We start from the raw sequence: 17,673 nt of genomic DNA on the forward strand, positions 1-17,673 counted from the left end.
ATAACAGAGGGGAACTGCTTTGTTCCCACTGACTCACTCTGCAAATAAATCTCTGGTTCCTGTCTGTGCGTTTGCCTGTTTAGTCAAGAACAACTGTAGAACATGCTGACATCTGGGAGATTCCTCTCTCTCCAGGAGCACTTGAGGCCAGGGGGCCACTCTCAGCTTCAGCCCACAGGAGCCCTGGCATCAAAGAGAAAACTTAGAAGCATTCCTTGCTGTGGCTGGGAGGTACAATTTATTTTCCTTCCCATGGTTCTCACCCTGCCCTTCATCTCCCACAGAGAGGCAATGGGACAAGAATAAATTTGTGAGCCAGGCTGAAAACCGGGTGACGACAGAGAGTTAGATTCTTGGAGCTCACAGGTATGGCAGTCACGTGTGGAAAGATTTGAGCCCGAGAGACTGCATCTAACTCCTTACTTTGCTATACACTGGCTGTGGGACCTGGAAGTTCCTTTAATTTCTCTGTGCTTCCCAACCAATGTGCTAATCACAGAACCTACCTTACCGGGCTGAGAATGCAATGAGTTATTCTATGTAGAAGCTCAGAACAGTCAGTGACAGGCTTAGTGAGGGCTCAGTAAATATGGGCTGGCATTATATTTACTAGCTGTTGAAATGCTGAAATAAGATAATTTTTCCATGCCTTGGTAAGCCCTGTCTACTCCACAGCACTGTCCTGATGGCCAAATTAAAGTTATTTGCTGCCCCACTTATTCGTAGTCATAGGAAGTAGTCCCCCATAAAAAGAACTCCCCAGAATAAAATGGCTCCCCACACTATACGCTCAGGACTCCTCCTGATAACCAGACCCATCAGGCAGGGGGCCACCAGCACCTCTGTAAACGTGTCAAGAAGAGCACAGGGCTCTGCCCAGCTCCGACCCCCAGAGGACACCTCGTGGACAACTTTCCCGTCCTGCCTGAGCCCCTTAGAGCTTCATTCCAGGCCTTCTGGGGTGCATGGAAGGTTCCACTGCAGGACCATGGTTCACTTCCTTCACTGACTGTGTTTGAAGTCTCCGTAGCCTCGTAGCCTCTTCACTCGCAGTGGTAAAGGGCATATGCCTTCTTATATCTTTTTAAGTAATCTCTACACCCAACGTGCGACTCGAACTCACAGCCCGGAGATCAAGAGCCGGATCCTCTGCCGACTGAGCCAGCCAGGCGCCCCTGCCTCCTTCTAGCTTTGCCAGGCCCCAGCAATGGGAATTTTCCTGAGTGTTTGGCCGGCTCCCTTAGCTGCAGCTGCCTCAAGAGCCTCCTGGTGGCCTCTCGGCCCGCCCCTCTGCTAGCCCCGCCCCACGCCGCACCTGCCGGCCAATCCGTGGCTCCGCTCCAGGCGCATCACAATAGCGCCCTCCCGGCCCCGCCCCTCGCGGTCCCGCCCTGGGCCCCGTGTTGCCAAGGGGATCACAAACAGCCTGGGCCAGTTGGGGAGAGGAGGACTTTCCCCAGAGGAAGTGGCCTCACCTAGGGAGACAGGCACAGGTACCCAAGGAGCAGGTGAGCGGCTGACGGGCTGCGACAGCGCGAAAACAAGTCTTTCGGAGTCCCCACCGTCCCCCTTGTTGGTTAGTGAAGATTTGGGCCCCTCCTCCCTTCTCATCCGAGTCACCTTGCAGATTCTTTCTACTTACCCTGGCCTCTCAGGTCCTTGACTCCGTGTCCCCGACACCAAAGTTGTTTCTTCCTCGATAATCATTCCTTTCTTCCTCAAGGTAATAACATTCCTTGGGCGTCTTGAGCAAAGTGCGCCTTTCCTACTGTCAGACATTGGGTTGGAGGGGAGTGTTGGAGGGGACAGTCTGGCCCACTGCTGACCCCTAGGACCTAGGACTTGGGACTGGGTGTGTGTGGTCTGGGAGTTTTGCGTCTGGTAAACGACGTGTGGAGCTGTTGGGCCATCCATGACCCTGAGGAAGGAAGAGCCTTTTGGGGAGGTGGATTTGGAGCCCTGATTACAGTGGTTAAGAGGTTGCACTAACTGCCCCTGCGGGGGTGATACCCATTTCTCGCTCCCAGCCACACCTTCAGGCTTTCCATTTTACCTCACCTTCCCTCTTCCTTGAAGTCCTTTTCCCACTTTGCTTGAGGGGACGTTCCTTGGTCTTTTCTCAGTGGGTCCCCCTGAACCTCGCCTTCTCCACCTGAGATGGTGGCAGGATTAGCCTTAGACCTTTCCTCTTTTTCTCGTCACCCCGCTAAGTGAAGTTATTGAGGCTGTCGGTTCAATCCTGTGGGCTGACTCTCCAAACTGCTGTCTCCAGTCCGTTTTTCTGGACACAAGGCCCAAATGGCAATCTACCTTATATACATCCACACGTGGGTGTCTAATAACGATCTCAAATTGAGCCTGGTCAAGATAAAATTACTGATGATCATGCTTCAAAAAACTTGATCATCCATCAGCATTCCCCGTTTCCAGGGAAGGAGCTGGCTTTGACCTTGTTTTCTCCCCCATCTCCTATCTGGTTCATGGCTAAATCCCATTGCTCCCCACTGCTCCACTCCTCCTTCTCTAAACTACTGCAAGAGCCTAAGAAGGGATCACGTGTTGTTTCTGTGGATTGCTATTGCTATGCTGGCAATAGCCAACTGATAAACTTTCACGGGAACTTTTATAATTCACAAAGACTTACAATTTTTTTGTCTAGGAAACTGGCAGTGATACATAGAGATAGAGAGATAGAGGCTATGAAATATGCATTTGGCAAAGGTTCAGGAAACAGGAATACTAGTTTACTGCTGGTAAGAGTGTAAATTGGTCGCAAGTTGTTTGGAAGTCTTATTTGGCTGTATGTGTCAAAATTCTTACACGAACTCAATAATTCTATTACTAAAAAATTATTCTAAGAGGGGTGCCTGGGTGACTCAGTCAGTTGAGCATCTGATTTCAGCTCAGGTCATGACCTCACAGTTTGTGGGTTCAAGCACAGTTTATGCTGACATCTCAGAGCCTGCTTGGATTCTGTCTCCCTCTCTCTGTCCCTCCCCCACTTGCACACACACACACACACACACACACACACTCTCTCTCTCTCTCTCTCTCTCTCAAAAATAAACCTTAAAAAATAAAAATTTATTCTATAAAACAATGACATGCACAAGATAATTATTGACAAGGATATTCACTAAAACATTACTTCAAAGGTCGGTGAAATTTAAACTTCAGCAGGAGACACTGTTGCTTTATAACTTCCAAATGATACACACAACAGCATTTCTGACAGAAGCATCTGTTACGTGGAATGCTTGGCAATGTGTCAGGCAAGTTGCTCAGGTCTGGCAACATGGAGTGAAGCTCCGCCATAGCATTTTTCTCACCTACCTTGCTCCTGGGGGAACAGAAATTCTGCCCTGAAGAAGTGGAGGCAAAAATGGAAGCAGAAATATCAGGTTCTCCAGCAGGGAGGGGGCGCAGGCAGGTACAGGGGCTCTGGCAGGAGGGAGGGAACAACATTGTTCTAGGGAAACTACAGGAACATACTGTACTGACTTCAGAAACCTGCTCCCATGTCATCAATGAGTGCCCTTGATGAAGCACTTACCCATGATGTTAGCTGATATCCAGGCTGGGGCTGAATCAGTGGCCATCAAAGCTCAAAGGAACCATTTTCCTCCGGGTCTCCAAGTGAAAATGAGATATAACACCATGGTCACTCATGATGCTGTGCTGTTCTAAGTTCTTTGAACGCATTAATTCATTCAAGATTTGTAACAAGCCAAAATGGTGAGGCTCTCATCATCATTCTACAGAAAGGGAGAACAGAAATGCAGAGCGGCCACAGCTCCTGTGGCAGAGCTGGGGCATGAACTCAGGAGTTGTCACTCAGGTTCCATATGCTCAGCCAGTGTGACTTTGATCCCAACTGGTTTTTAGCCTTGCTCTCAAATGCCTTCTCTGTCTCACTGCCTTGCTCTGGGAAAAGGAGCAGGCTGAGGGCTGGGAGTAGGTAAATTGTCCTGACTGGCCACATCACGGACTGCTTCAAAATATAAGATTTCTTCTTGATGCCAAGACCCCTTTTGGGCAGGGCTGAAGCAGACGATGAGCCTGGAGAAGTGTGAGCCACAGATGTCTCGCCAGGCATGAGCCTCGTTGTGTCATCTCATCATGGGGGCTGGAGACTGAGGGGCAGGAGGCCTGCTGGGCTGGCTATCACTGAGTCTCCATTTTCTTCTCCACCAGGGCACAGGCCTGCTACTGTCTATTCGTGGAGGTTGTAAGTCAGCATGAAGGCCCATTGACTGAAGTTGTGGGACTTTGCCCCCCCGGACACTGAGGGCAATGCCATGCCAACGCACAATGAAACAATACATTGAGGACTCTTGAAACAGGTCAGTGCCCCAGCCCCAGAGTCGTGGTGACTTACTTGTTTCTCTTCAAACTCAGAATCCTAGGACTCCTTGCCCAGTTCCCTGGGATAGTCTTACAGGTAATGTTAGCTGTTGCTAAGAATCCTGTACCCATGAGTCTTTTTGTAGCATCCTTTGCTTAGTATCCAACCGATCCCTTCCACCCTGGCTTTGAGACAGTCCTTTGTTGGCTATGCAATTTCTGGTTTTTAACTTGTAATGGATCTTCCAGCAAGCATGGCACAAAAGCAGAAACCGTCTGCCGAAGACAAGACTGAGTGGTTAAATTATAACAGTAACCAGCAATATTAGAATGACGAGAAGTAATCTTTTTGAGGGGTTTGATACAGAACTATGTCACATGTCTCCGGAGGGCATGAGTTCACGGACACAGCCCGGCTTTCCAAGTCACCCTGTAAAGCGTACAGACCCTAAAATGTTTTTATTAATATAATATTTTATTAATGCTTTGTACATTTGCCTGTACAAAATTAACCTCTGAACCATTGAACTTCATTTTTAGATTTTATAGCTTTTCCTACCCTGTGGGATAGATAAGTAGGTCAGCAGGTCAACCATTTAATGGTGCACTAATAAAAAATGTGGAGCTAATTAAATGTAAAGGGTAGTGCCACGCCTATTATTTCTAGGGTCTCTTTTGCACATGATTGCCATGTCAGGGCGGTAAGGTGAGGGGGCAAGCCTCTGGGGCTAGTGGCTATCCAGGAAACGCCAAAATGTGTTGGGTGTAAAACCACGCTGAGTCTTGGTTTTTTGACATCGAAAAGGCTTGTGTGAAGAGCTTGGCCTCTGGGCTGAGGCCGAATCCCAAGTACTTGAGAGGAAGACCTGGGCACAAGGCCACAGACAGAGAATGTTCAAGGGCATAGGAGGCCAGCCCTTTCAGGATACAACACAAATGTAGTAAAACTACAAAGGAAATCAAGGAAATCACTAAAACGGAAGATAAAAGTGGACCTTAGAGTGGGTCAGGGGGTTATGTCCACATCCAGTGCCAATGTTTTTCACCCTTGGGATGGTAGACTTAGGCTCAGGCATGCAGAAGACATCTGAGATAATGCTGTGTTCTATTTCATAGGCTGAGTCTTTACTTACAAAGATACTGGCCTTTATTATTTTTTTTTTAAATTTTTTTTAACGTTTATTTATTTTTGAGACAGAGAGAGACGCATGAATGGGGGAGGGGCAGAGAGCGAGGGAGACACAGAACCGGAAGCAGCCTCCAGGCTCTGAGCCATCAGCCCAGAGCCCGACGCGGGGCTCGAACTCACGGACCGCGAGATCGTGACCTGAGCTGAAGTCGGACGCCTAACCAACTGAGCCACCCAGGCGCCCGATACTGGCCTTTATTAGTGCTCTTTATATCTTACCTTTATAACCTCTCATATACAAAATATCCCACTACTTCTTTTAAGGTGAGAAACATGATTACATACAAAAACTTGAATCACAACAAAATCTGTGCAAACCTAGGACACAATGCTTGAGTCTTCCTGACATAAATGTCTTATGCAAATATGGCCCAGGAAAAACTCGCCTTCAAGATGAGTTAAGGAAAAAGAAGCAGCAAAGGGTCACTTTGAAGATACCGCACAGAAAGAGAAGTAAAGGAGACACATATGGAGGAGTAAGAAAACCTGCTATGAGTCACCTGGAAAGTTTGACCGAACATCTTGTCTCACATGACGCAAACTGATAAAGGAGTTACCTCTGCAAACAAGGGACACATGTTTTGATACAAGAGCCAAGGAGAAGGTGGCAGGACCTCAGAGGAAGTGAAACGTGACCAGGCAGAGCTCAGGGATGGAAAAGCCCAACTTGGGGATGATTTCCTCTGGGAGCAGGCAGTGGGAGAAGGAGAAAGGGAGTCGCTGTTTTCTGTCATGCAGCCTTAGAGAGATATTTGGTTCTTCAAACTATGTGATATGTAACTATGATTTGAAACACTTACAAAGAGCCTCTTTCTTCACTCCCACCCAATATCTGAGCCAGGGCTCAGATTCCCTTGCAAGAATGCCAAGGAGTCTGCTCACATTCACATGTCTACAGTGGCCGGGAGGCTCATTATATGACTGCTTTGCAATGGAGGAGGCCTTCATTAGGACAAGCTGTTCTGTCCCCTTGCCCTATTACTCCCTTACCAGCTGGTTCTGTATCTCTGCTTCCTGGGGCTCCATGAACCTCTAGGCTCCCTCTCATGGGTCTTTTACACTTGTTCCTTAACCTAAGGTTTTTAAACCCCAAATCCCTGATCACCCAGGTAGTACAGCATTGGTCCCTAGGTTCATAGGCCCTGACCTCAAGGCCCTCTTTCTCCTGTCAAAAGTACCCTGGCCATCCCTTCCCTAGGACCCTGACCCTCCATTTGAGCCGCCATTTCTTTGTGTTCTGGCTCATTGCATCAGGACATCTGAGCACTGAATTAAAGATGGGGATGTGGAGACCTGGAAGTGATGCAGAGACAACAGTTTAGGTTGTATAGCATTGCCACAGAAACGTCCAGTCATGTGTTCTGGGTGCAGCTTCACTGGGGTGGGACTAGGGAAAGATCAGGAGGTGTGCCAGTCTCCACCCACACAGTGTTTCTGAGCAGCTGTTCTCCTGTTAGGGGTCTTCTCTCTCCTAATCTTCCCAGACCATTGGGTCCCTGGGAAGCATCAGGTTCCTGAGGCTTAGTGAGGAGTTGGGAAGGTCCAGGATTGAGGGGCCACCCCACTTCTAGCTCAGTGTGTGAGAGAGGCAGAATGAGTGTCAGACCAGGAGCCCATCACAGGATAGACACCAGCTAAAGGAGGTCATCGGAGGACCCTCAGAATGAAAGACAGAGTGAGTGAAGTGAGGAGGTTCACTGTGTATCAGAGAAGACCAGAGAGTGGAGAAGCAAGTCTGGGAATGGAAGTGCATGAAGAGGGCTGGATATGCTAGGAGGCCCATGTGGCCCCAAGAACTCAACACCTCTGACTCTGGCCTACAAGAGGCCCAAGACTTCAAGGTGTGGCAAGGTCAGGGCTTTTAATGAAATAACATCTGTTAAGAAGGACTGGGCGATTTAAGGTCTATGCTGCCTGTTCATCCATGGTCTGGGCCCATTTCTTGATGTGTTCTGGAAGCCAGTGCTTATTACCACTTTATTCTTGGAGACATTGAGTGAATCAACGATGAACTGAGCCAAAGTTTAAAAATACCTGCACAGAAATATAGCAAGTGCCTAGAGTATGGCCAGATTGTGAATAGAAGGCTAAAGCAGCAGAATTACCTTTTGAAACCCCCACAAGGCTGGAATCCAAAATTCAGCTCTCAGAAGATATAGTCATAAAATCCTTCCAGAAAAATCAATCTGAGTCAAGAGGGCTCTTTTGACCCACCTTCTGGAATTAGGAAAGTCCTTCACAACCTATCAGCAATGTTCAAACTGGTTCTCTAGCTTCTAAATGTGCCCGAGAATGGGACTCTGCCTCGCCTAGGGAATCCCCCAAGAGGCCTCAAGGCAGTTAATCTGGGTGCAGAAGGTGCAAGGCCACACTTGCTGGTGCTCCAGAGGGGTACCCCAGCCTGCAGAGGCCCATAGGGCTAGAGTGAGCAGCGGTGATGGCCTTAGATATGCAGAAAGGATGAGAGAAATGAAAGGTATGAAAAAGTGCAGAAATACCAAGCAACAAGCAAAAACCATCTGAGCAAGTAAAAACTTACAAGGAGTCAAGGACTGGAGGAAAAATGACAAAACTGTGGACCCATCTGGAATGCAGGCGAGCTTCTTTAGTACCAGAGAGCCCCTGACCTCCTCACCGCTGCCAGTGGCTACAGGGCAAACTCTGGCCAAGGACAGGACAGAAGTGACAGCACCAAGAAAGTATTCATAGCAAGCACAAGTTTTGAAACAAGTGTTTCAAACACAAGCAGTGTAAAATCATTTCTAGGGAGACCTGAGGGCGGGGGTCTCAAGGCAGTGCTTCCTCTCTTTTTCCCGGAGTGGAATTTGGGCTGGAAGAGGGGCCTCCCTCTGACCTCCATTTCACTTGGGGATTGAGAACTTTAGTATAAATGTAATTCTTTTCAAGAATGCTTTTTTTCCCTTCCAGTTTCTAGAATTTTTTGTGAAGCGAATGTTTTATGAATCTGTGCCAAAGATATGTTTAAGGTTCTTCCTACTTGTGTATCTGTGGCTTCATGTGAAAGAAAATTTTCAAAATTAAGATTAGTAAAAAGAATGCTTTTGTTTTATGTCATTTAAAAGAAGCTCCCACAGAGAGTCTGCTGTGCCCTGCGGGATGGGCACCGTTCATCTTGTCAGAAGGAACTGGGATGTGAAGAATCCCCAGAGTTCATGACCATGTTCCTGCTGGACCCTTGACAAAAGCAAGGTTGTCACTTGTCATCCCATTTGGCCCTCAGGACTGTGCTGTGTGGGAAGCAGTGTCCCCAAGGGTCACTGAAGTTATGCCCCCTCCTCCACAGCGAGGACGGTGTCAGGAGAGCCAGCACAGGAGAGCTCATGGTGCTTGGGTGGGTTCTGAGCACTTAGTGCTTTACCTCTGTCAGAGCTTACAGTTTTTGAAGTGAAAGAAAGCCCTGAGACACCGGGTCGCTTGCTCAAGATCCCACAACTAGCTTGTGACTGAGAGGTCCTGTCTTCCGGCTCCCAGGACTCCTGCCGCCTGTACTTGCCCTTGGTGCACTTACCTCAGTCTCACACTCCTGTCGCCTCAAGCAATGGGCAAGGGGGCCCCGGCAGAGTGACTTCTCCACTAGAGCAGAGTAGGTGGCATGTGAAGTGAGGCCAAATGTTTGATCGTGGAGGGGGCTGTCAGCTTAGGGGCTGCTCCATGAGTGATGGGGTTTATCATCTCCATTTGCCCCTCAAGAGGGGTGCACTGTGCTGTTACCCCGCCCCAGATGCTGCGGCACCCAGGAATGTGCAGGTTCTTATTGTTCCCAGGAATTCTCTCCCCAGTTTTCTTAGGCTCTCTCTGCTTTCTGTGTGTTCTTTTCAGAGCACCTGACTTAAGGGCAAGGAGGTGGGGAGAGTGACCTCAGGGCCAGAGGGGCTGCAAGAGAAGCCCACACGTTACATCTAGAGGCCACCCCCTGACTCACTGAGCTCAGAGCCACCTGCCCCTTTCACAGTCCCTCTTCCACCTCATGAAAGCATGAGTGCTTTCATGTTGTCAAGATGCCCTTCGGAGGCCCCGGCTAAGGCTGATTTTTCACTCTTGTGTTGACACAATGGTAGGGACATCCTTGCCTCAGAACAAGCCTGCCCTGTGCACCATTGGTCTAACCCCAACTGACCACAAAGTTGCCTGGCATTCAGTTTGGCTGCTGTCTAAAAGGGCAGGCTCAGAATTTCTGAGATCAACTCCCCAGAAGACCCATTGGGTAAACAGTTGTCTTTGTTGCCGGGGACCTGGGCTATCTGGCTGACTCTGGAAGTGAATTAATTCCTTCTGCAAGCTCTTGACTATCTCTCCAGTGGATGACCTGGCCAGCATCTCCCTGGGTAACTGAAAAACTAACCTCTTCTCACAAGCTTCCAGGCCGATGTCTGCTGTGTCTGAATCCGGAAGCCAGGAGAATGCTGGCAGCCCCCTCCTTATGCTGTGCCTCTGTTGGGATCTCAGAGGTCCCTAACAGTCTTCGAAGCAGGTCTACCTAGAGAAACAGTCTTAATTTGAGGTCCATGAAGCCCAAGGGTGCCTGACGTTACATTCAATATTGTGTATGGAGCTGATGTATTCCGAATTGTATGTAGATGACAATGTGTAATTTCTGAGGAAACGACCAACAGCATTAGTTCAGTTCTCAAAGGGTCTAGGACCCATGAAAAGTTATGAACCATTTATCTAAGGAGATCCATCCATCTCTGAAAAGTCCAAGATTGACTCTTTCTGGATCCTTTTTCATTCCTGTTTCCAGATGCCAAACGGACAAGGAAGGAACTTGTAGGCAACCCTGGGGCCTGGGCTGAATGGGAGTGTGGGAGGCAGTTCAGGACCCTGTGGACTCCTGAGTGCCATTCGGGGTCCTACAAAAATGACTTAATGACCCCCATTAAGGGTCATCAAGCTTCAAGAGTCCATGAAGTACATGCTATGGGTGAGGGGTTCCCAGCGAGGGTCCAAGTCTTTTTACTTTTGGCCTAGGATAGTCCAAAACAGAGTGGCCTGAGGCTGACCCCTGGGTAATTTGCCCATGAAGTGGCTAAGGCATATAACCATGTTTCCTGTTAGGCTTGTGCACATTTTACTTTGGGACTCACCCAGTTTTCCTTTGTTTCAATCTCTTATACTGAGTCAGCTTGTTTCCTTGGCAACTGGACTTTACTATTAGGGTGACTTTTTAGACACAGCAACAGGCCAGGCATTCAAAATCAGAAACTTCCTATCATGTACCTTACCAATACTGGGGACTTTGGTGGGGGCTAAAATCTTTGTACGTGGCCTTTTCTGAGCTGGGACCTTGACAGCAGAGGGCCAGGGAGCAGGTGGTGCCTATTTGGAGGCTGTCTCACTTTCACGAGTCCTAGAAGACATTTTTCTTTTCTCTGGATCTACCTAATGATCTGTATGTTACAAACATTCTTGGCTGACACCTAATTTTTCTTGACAAATGGTTTTAAAATGTTACAGTGCTATTTGGTTATCTCATAGGGGTATTTTGGTGAAAAATAGACCACTGAGTGGTTCTCAATGATTGGTAATTGGATTTGTGACACAAAAGCCTACCTGTTCCTACACACAAACTGGATGGAAACTCATTGCTTTATTTAAGGGGTTGCCCCTGACATTGTCCAGTGTCCATTCTGGGCCATCAATTTATCTTCTAGGGAAAAAGAATTTAGGTAACTTAATTCGAGTAGGAAAAAACTGGGCCTTGACTTACAAACAGAAACCCTAACTACTCAAGGGGAATTCTAGATTGCTTTCTTCTTTCCTTATGTTTCTTCACTTCATGCTTTACAGGAGGCCCAGAAAAATGAGCGATCCCATGTGCTTTGGACTAACAGGTGAGTTAGATCAAGCCACTGAAGCAATAGACCTCCTTGACTAAGAGGTTTGTGAAGAAGGGCTGGGAGTAGGGTGAAACAGGTATGGCACTCAGCCTGGGCATATTTCAGGGAATGTCAAAAACCCTGTAATCAGGCCAATGTGTTATTCCAGTGGCAGAGCAGTGGATTACCTTGTGCCTGGCAAAATGGAGCTTGAGGTCATGAGCAGATACACCAGTCCCGTGAACCCGGCTGTCTTCTCCCATCTGACTGTGGTGTTGTTGGCCATAGCATGTTCTTCACCACCTGGTTCTTCATTTATGAAATTACCTCCACCAAGTACACTCGGGATATCTATAAAAGCTCCTCACCTCCTTGGTGGCCTTGCTTGTCATGGACTTTGGAGCCTTCTTCCGGCTATTCTGGGTTGGCATCTACATATAAAGGGTTACAACCAGGTGGCTTCCCAAAATCCCGGCTTTTGTGAATTATTATTATTTTTTTACTATTGCTGGAAGTGTCCACTTGCAGCTCACAATAAAGGCAGATATGAGACTGAGGGAAAAAAAAAACACCCTGTACTCAAGATCATATTTTAATATAATCTTTTTTAAAAGTCAAAACAAATGCCAAAAGTCCACAATAAACAAAATATCATTAAAATTTTTCAAAGTTTATTTATTTTTTGAGAGAGACAGAGATAGTACAAGTGGTGGAGGGGGAAAGAGAGAGAGAGAGAGAGAGAGAGAGTCCCAAGCAGGCTCCATGCTGCCAATTGCAGAGCCTGATGCGGGGCTTGAACCCATGAAATTGCAAGATCATGACCTGAGCTGAAACCGAGAGTTGGATGCTGAACCAACTGAGCCACCTAGGCATCCCAACAAAATATCATTTTAAATAAAGAAGGATCAGTAACAGTGCTGTGCTCAGCTATGTTGGAAGTTGAGGTTGAAGGAAAAATCAGTAATGCTGATCCTGTTTTCATTTAAAACCATATAGATGCCGAAAGGACCACCCTCAGATGACACTCAAACCACATGGAGATATGCAGGGATGGCCCCAGGTACGAAGGACCATCCAGGGGTGCTGCATCCACAGTTCAGTGTCTATACTAATGGGACATCACTATTGGGCTGCCTTCATCAGCACAACCTTACTCCCCTAGGAGACACTCATAAACAACTTTATTGTTTATTCCAACAACTTCTGGAAAGACCCATCAGCAACTCAATAGGAAGCAGGAAACAACAGTTTGTACATTAAAACTCTTTGAACCTTTGCCTTTCTGTGTCTACCAATCCCAAACTATCATATCATGGCCCTTACACTGTTCTAAGCCCTCAAGTTGAAAGGCCTGCACTAAACCAGATTTCAAAGTCTCAAAACATCTCAGCCTTGCTTTTCCCAACCAACATGCCCCACAACACTCTGTTGAGGTAGTGTTCTCCCTTCTCACTTTCATCTTGTGGAAAGAAAAGGAGAGAAGGAAGGAGGGAAGGGAGGGAGGAGAGAGGGAAGGAGAAAAAAAGAGGTAGACAGGGAAGGAATGAAGAAGAAAAGAAAAACAATAGGTATGTTAGATGAGTTTCTTTCTATTCTTGGTCTTTTATTTATTATGCAAACAGAGTAAAGAGTAGTCACGAGAAAAATAATCACAATCTTGTGGAGGGATACTCTTTTACAGTGTCTGTTAAAACCACTAATAATTTAAAATAATGTGAAGAGATCATAAATGAACGTTTATATTCCCTATATTTTTAAGTGAAATAAAAATGGAAAAGCTCTGAAGCACATCCAGTGCAGGCACTCTATCTGTGCTGGTTTGGGAGGGATTGTGTCATCCCTGAGCTTAATCTGAGAACAAAATCAAGGTTTCAGTGAAACCTATCCCTCTATTCTGAATGTTTCCTTCCGAGTATTTCAGTATGGGGGTTTACTGCGGGAATGTTTCCTGACATTAACATCTCAAAAGAAATTTGAGTGGTTGCTTCAAGTTCTTAACAATAAGTAGAAATAACTCTCATAATCTATAATTGAAGAAGCAGAAGTCCAGAGACCAAAATATTAGTATCTGTCCCCAAAAGGTTAGTATATACCCCAATATACAGCATCATTTATACTTCTATGGGCTTCTGGCAAGTGACATCTTTTTAGGGCTCCTTTTTTATTCTCCGAAGAACTGAGATATCTCTGTGGCATTTCTTCCTGAGTTAAAGCACACTGATTGGGAGTGGGGCAGCCATGCTTCCATTCAAAAGGGTATCTTTTCCAGCCTCCCCAGCATCTGGATTCCCTGTGTAGTCCCTGTGACTACATTACAGGCAATGATATGTACAGAAAAGACTGTGTGTGGTTTCTGAGCAGTATTCTTTTTAGGAAGGGGGTGTACCCTTCTCCCTTTCTTTCTCTTTGCTGCCCAGAATGTGTATGTCATGGCTGGAGCTGTAGTAGCAATTCTGGGCTATTCTGCCCTAGAATAGCAGTGCAGAGAGCTATGAGCCTACATCTCTATGCATAAACAGAGTCCTATCCATGTTTACACTATAGCTCTTTGGGATTTGTTTGGGGATAGAATTAATCCTTCCTGATAAAGCCTCTCTGTTGGAGTTGCTGTGTGGACATCCAAGGGAAATCTCCATGGCGACCCGTGTCGTGCACATCTGAGAGAAAACCTGAAAGGCCACAAAATCCAATGTGTAACATGACTAAGCTCTGCACAGGGGGATTTTAGGTGATTGCCACTTTTTTCCTACTGTTTGACTTTTTTGTTTTTACTAATTTTCTATAATCAACAAGTATTATATAATGAAAACTGAAAGGAACATGAAGAAAACAGTGAGGGCATCAGCAGATAATTCACAGAACCAGAAGTTCTAAAGAAGTTTTAAAATTTATCTTGAGAGAGAGCACAAACATGGGAGGGGCAGAGAGAGAGGGAGAGAGAGAATCCCAAACAGACTCTATGTTGAGAGTGCAGAGCCCAACACGAGAGCTGCGAGATCACAAGATCCAAGAGTCGGATGCTCAGCCAATTGAGCCACCCAGGCATCCCCAGAAGTATACTTTCAGCTGCCATAAAAAAAAATGTTCAACTTCTTGAGTTATTAAGTGAAAACCCAAATCCTGAGATTCTTTTTTGCAGTTCTCATAGAAACAGACTATCTTTACATAATAATACCCAGGATAATAGAAGACACTGTGAGCCCATCTGTCACAAATATATATAAAACCTCGCCAGCTAGGCACAGGACAGGCAGGGGTGGGGTTGTGGCAGGGGCGAGAGAGTTTGCTAAAGTTCTTTTCGTGGCAAGAAAGAAATGGATAGTGTTAAGTTTAACAAACAAATATAGATAAATATAAGTATGCATCTTAAGGACAACCACCATAAAAAACAGAGTGCATTGCTTTTAAAGCACCAGGGAAATACTCCCCAAAGCTTTATCTGTACAGTGGACTCATGAAAGAAAAGTAGACAAAACCTCCTAGCAAACTAGATCCATAAGGGAACTTCTTTAATCTTGTTGAAGGCTATAAACCCAAACCTTTAACATCCCTTAATTTAAAGCTTTAGAAGCATTCCCTTTAAAACCAAGCACAAGATCTGATGTCCACATGATAACTCCATAGTTAAACATAGTTCCAGAGTCTGGCAAAACTCTAGGATAAGGAAGGGAGGAGGGAGAGAATAGGTAGGTAGGTAGGTAGGTAGGTAGATAGATAGGTTATAGATAAATAATAGATGATAGATAGATAGATAGATAGATAGATAGATAGATAATAGGTAGGTAGGAATACATGAGAGGGCAAAATATGAAGAGGGGGAATAACACTGGTATAATATGCAGACAATGCGATGATCTATTGAGAGCATCCACTAAATAAAATAACTGTGTCTTGTCCTAGAGCATCATGAAGCTCCCCCTCAACCTGGGTGTCTTCTCTTTTTGCCCAAGTTATCTTTAGGGAAGGAGGTGGGAAATGCCCAGACAATGGTAGTTCCAACAGTAGGAAAGTGTTGGTTTCCCCCTCCAGCATCCCAGGGGTAGCATGAGAGACCGAAAGACTTGGAATTACCACAGGTCCAAAAGCCAGCCTTTGTACTTTTACTGTGTATTTAATACCTTTTGTATCAGTATAAAAATATTATGTATGTGTGTTGCTTGCTCTCTCTCCACACACACACACACACACACACACACACACACACACACCCCTCTAGCTTGACCAAAGAAGTGCAAACCAGAATCAGAAAAGTATTCACTAAGTGACATTTCATGTTGTGAGCCATTAGCTGTCTTTAGGTTTTACATTAGAAAGATTGGTAGTTGTACAATTGCATGCCCATCCCAGAGGAGGAAAAACCAAGTGGATGTATTTCACAAGAAATAAAGCCAAAAGCCAACAACAGCCAAAGGAAATTCTGATTTACCTTCTCTGGTGCCAGTCTTAGGAAGTGTTTTATTGTGGTTGAAAATTCAAGGACCAATACACGGTCCTGGTGATTGTTTCCAGGAACTGAACCCAGAGAAAGTGAAGGCATTTATAGTTGAATCCTGGTTAAGTGTTTACATCCTTAGGAATGTATTTCCCTTGATGGCCATTTCTTGCCTTTCCAGGATGAATTAGAGATAAACTGATGAAACGTGGCACATTTAAGCGCTTAGCCCTGTGCATGATGCAGGCTGAGATTTGAATTCTAACAAACTCAGATGGTGCAGATGGCCATGTGAGCACATGGCCAGCCCCCCAGGGCTCAAGGATGGGAAACCAGGATGGTGTCAGGACAGCCACATGGGCTGCATTGGTGGGGTGGAGGGGATTTCGGTATTTCATTCCATCTACATGGTGAGCAAGTAGGACATGTGGAAGACTCTTGTTGTCAGGAAACATGTAAGAAAGAAGCCAAGTCCTTATTAACAAGCTAATTTATAATATAAGCCCAATCATTTGAGTAAACAAAAATAAAATGTTAATCTGTCAGGCCAAATACAGATTGAGATGCACAGCTGCTAAAGAGTTATTAAATAAGCGGCATGTTTCATATAAAAAGGAAAAGGAATTTGGAATGTCAATATTTTCTAATTCATAAAAGATTAGTTCTCAGTTGAAAAATAATAGAATAAGACTTAGGTGGAAAGTAGTTTCCAAGTCAAATCTGTCCAGCATGGCTCTGTTCAGATAAACTGGAGGGATTTTTTCTTTTAAGGATTTTATTTTTAAGTAATCTCTACACCCAACTTGGGGCTTACACTTACAACCCTGAGATCAAGAGTCACATGCTTTACTGACTGAGGCAGACAGGCACCCCTAGAGGGATTTTTATTTTATTTTTTACTTTTTTAATTTATATTTTAGTTAACATACAGTGCAATGTTGGTGATTTATCACTTACATACAACACCCTGTACTCATCACAAATGCCCTCCTTAATACCCATCACCCATCTAGCCCACCTCCCATCCTCCTCCCTCCATCAACCCTCAGTTCTCCATCTTTAAGAGTTTCTTGTGGTTTGTTTCCTTCTCTTCTCTTCCCCGCACTCCACCTTCCTATCTCTTCCTCTGTTTTGTTTCTTAAGTTCCACATATGAGTGAAATGATATGGTATTTGTCTTTCTCTGATTGACTTATTTCACTTAGCATAATACATTCTAGCTCAACCCACATCATTGCAAATAGCAAGATTTCATTCTTTTTGATGGCTGAGTAATATTCCATGACATATATATCACATCTTCTTTATCCATTCATCAGTCAATGGACATTTGGGCTCTCTCCATAGTTTGGCTATTGTTGATAGAGAGGTTTTTAAATAAACAGATGTTCAAGGCCTCATCTGGGAACACCACTGCTGGGGGCTGGGACTGGGCTTGGAAGTGGACACTTTTAAGAGTCTCGAGGGTTTTATGCTTAATGATAGTAATGTTAAGTTGGCATTTCATTTTCTCTCCAAAATCAGATAAAAACAAATACAATCTTGAGGTAAACTTGGGGAAGCTGAACAGCTGAACCACCGAGTGGGAGAGGAGCTGTAAACAGGCAGGGGAGGGAGGGCTCCTAAGGGGCTATAGGAGTATACATCCTGTGCTGCAAAATGTAAACATCTTTCTTACAAGGTCAGGATGGGTTGCAACAGCCTTTTCTGCATGAAGAAAGAGTGGGTACAAATAAGCAATCTCACACCCAAGCCATTTAGACAGAAAAGAGTCAACTTGGTGGAGAAAAGGGGGGGCTTTTCCCCAAGTCTGCCACTCTCTGCTCACTGTTGGTGGGAACTGACCAAACACATGAAAGGCATAGAGCAGTG

At 45.6% G+C, this 17,673-nt stretch overlaps 1 pseudogene; it reads left to right on the forward strand.

The window, feature by feature from the left end:
• Positions 1–1,383: 1,383 nt before the first annotated feature.
• LOC125933367 (transmembrane protein 258-like) lies at positions 1,384–12,110 on the forward strand (annotated as a pseudogene).
• Positions 12,111–17,673: the final 5,563 nt, after the last annotated feature.

The sequence above is a fragment of the Panthera uncia genome, chromosome D2 (genome assembly GCF_023721935.1).
Source record: "Panthera uncia isolate 11264 chromosome D2, Puncia_PCG_1.0, whole genome shotgun sequence".
Classification (NCBI taxonomy): Eukaryota; Metazoa; Chordata; class Mammalia; order Carnivora; family Felidae; genus Panthera; species Panthera uncia.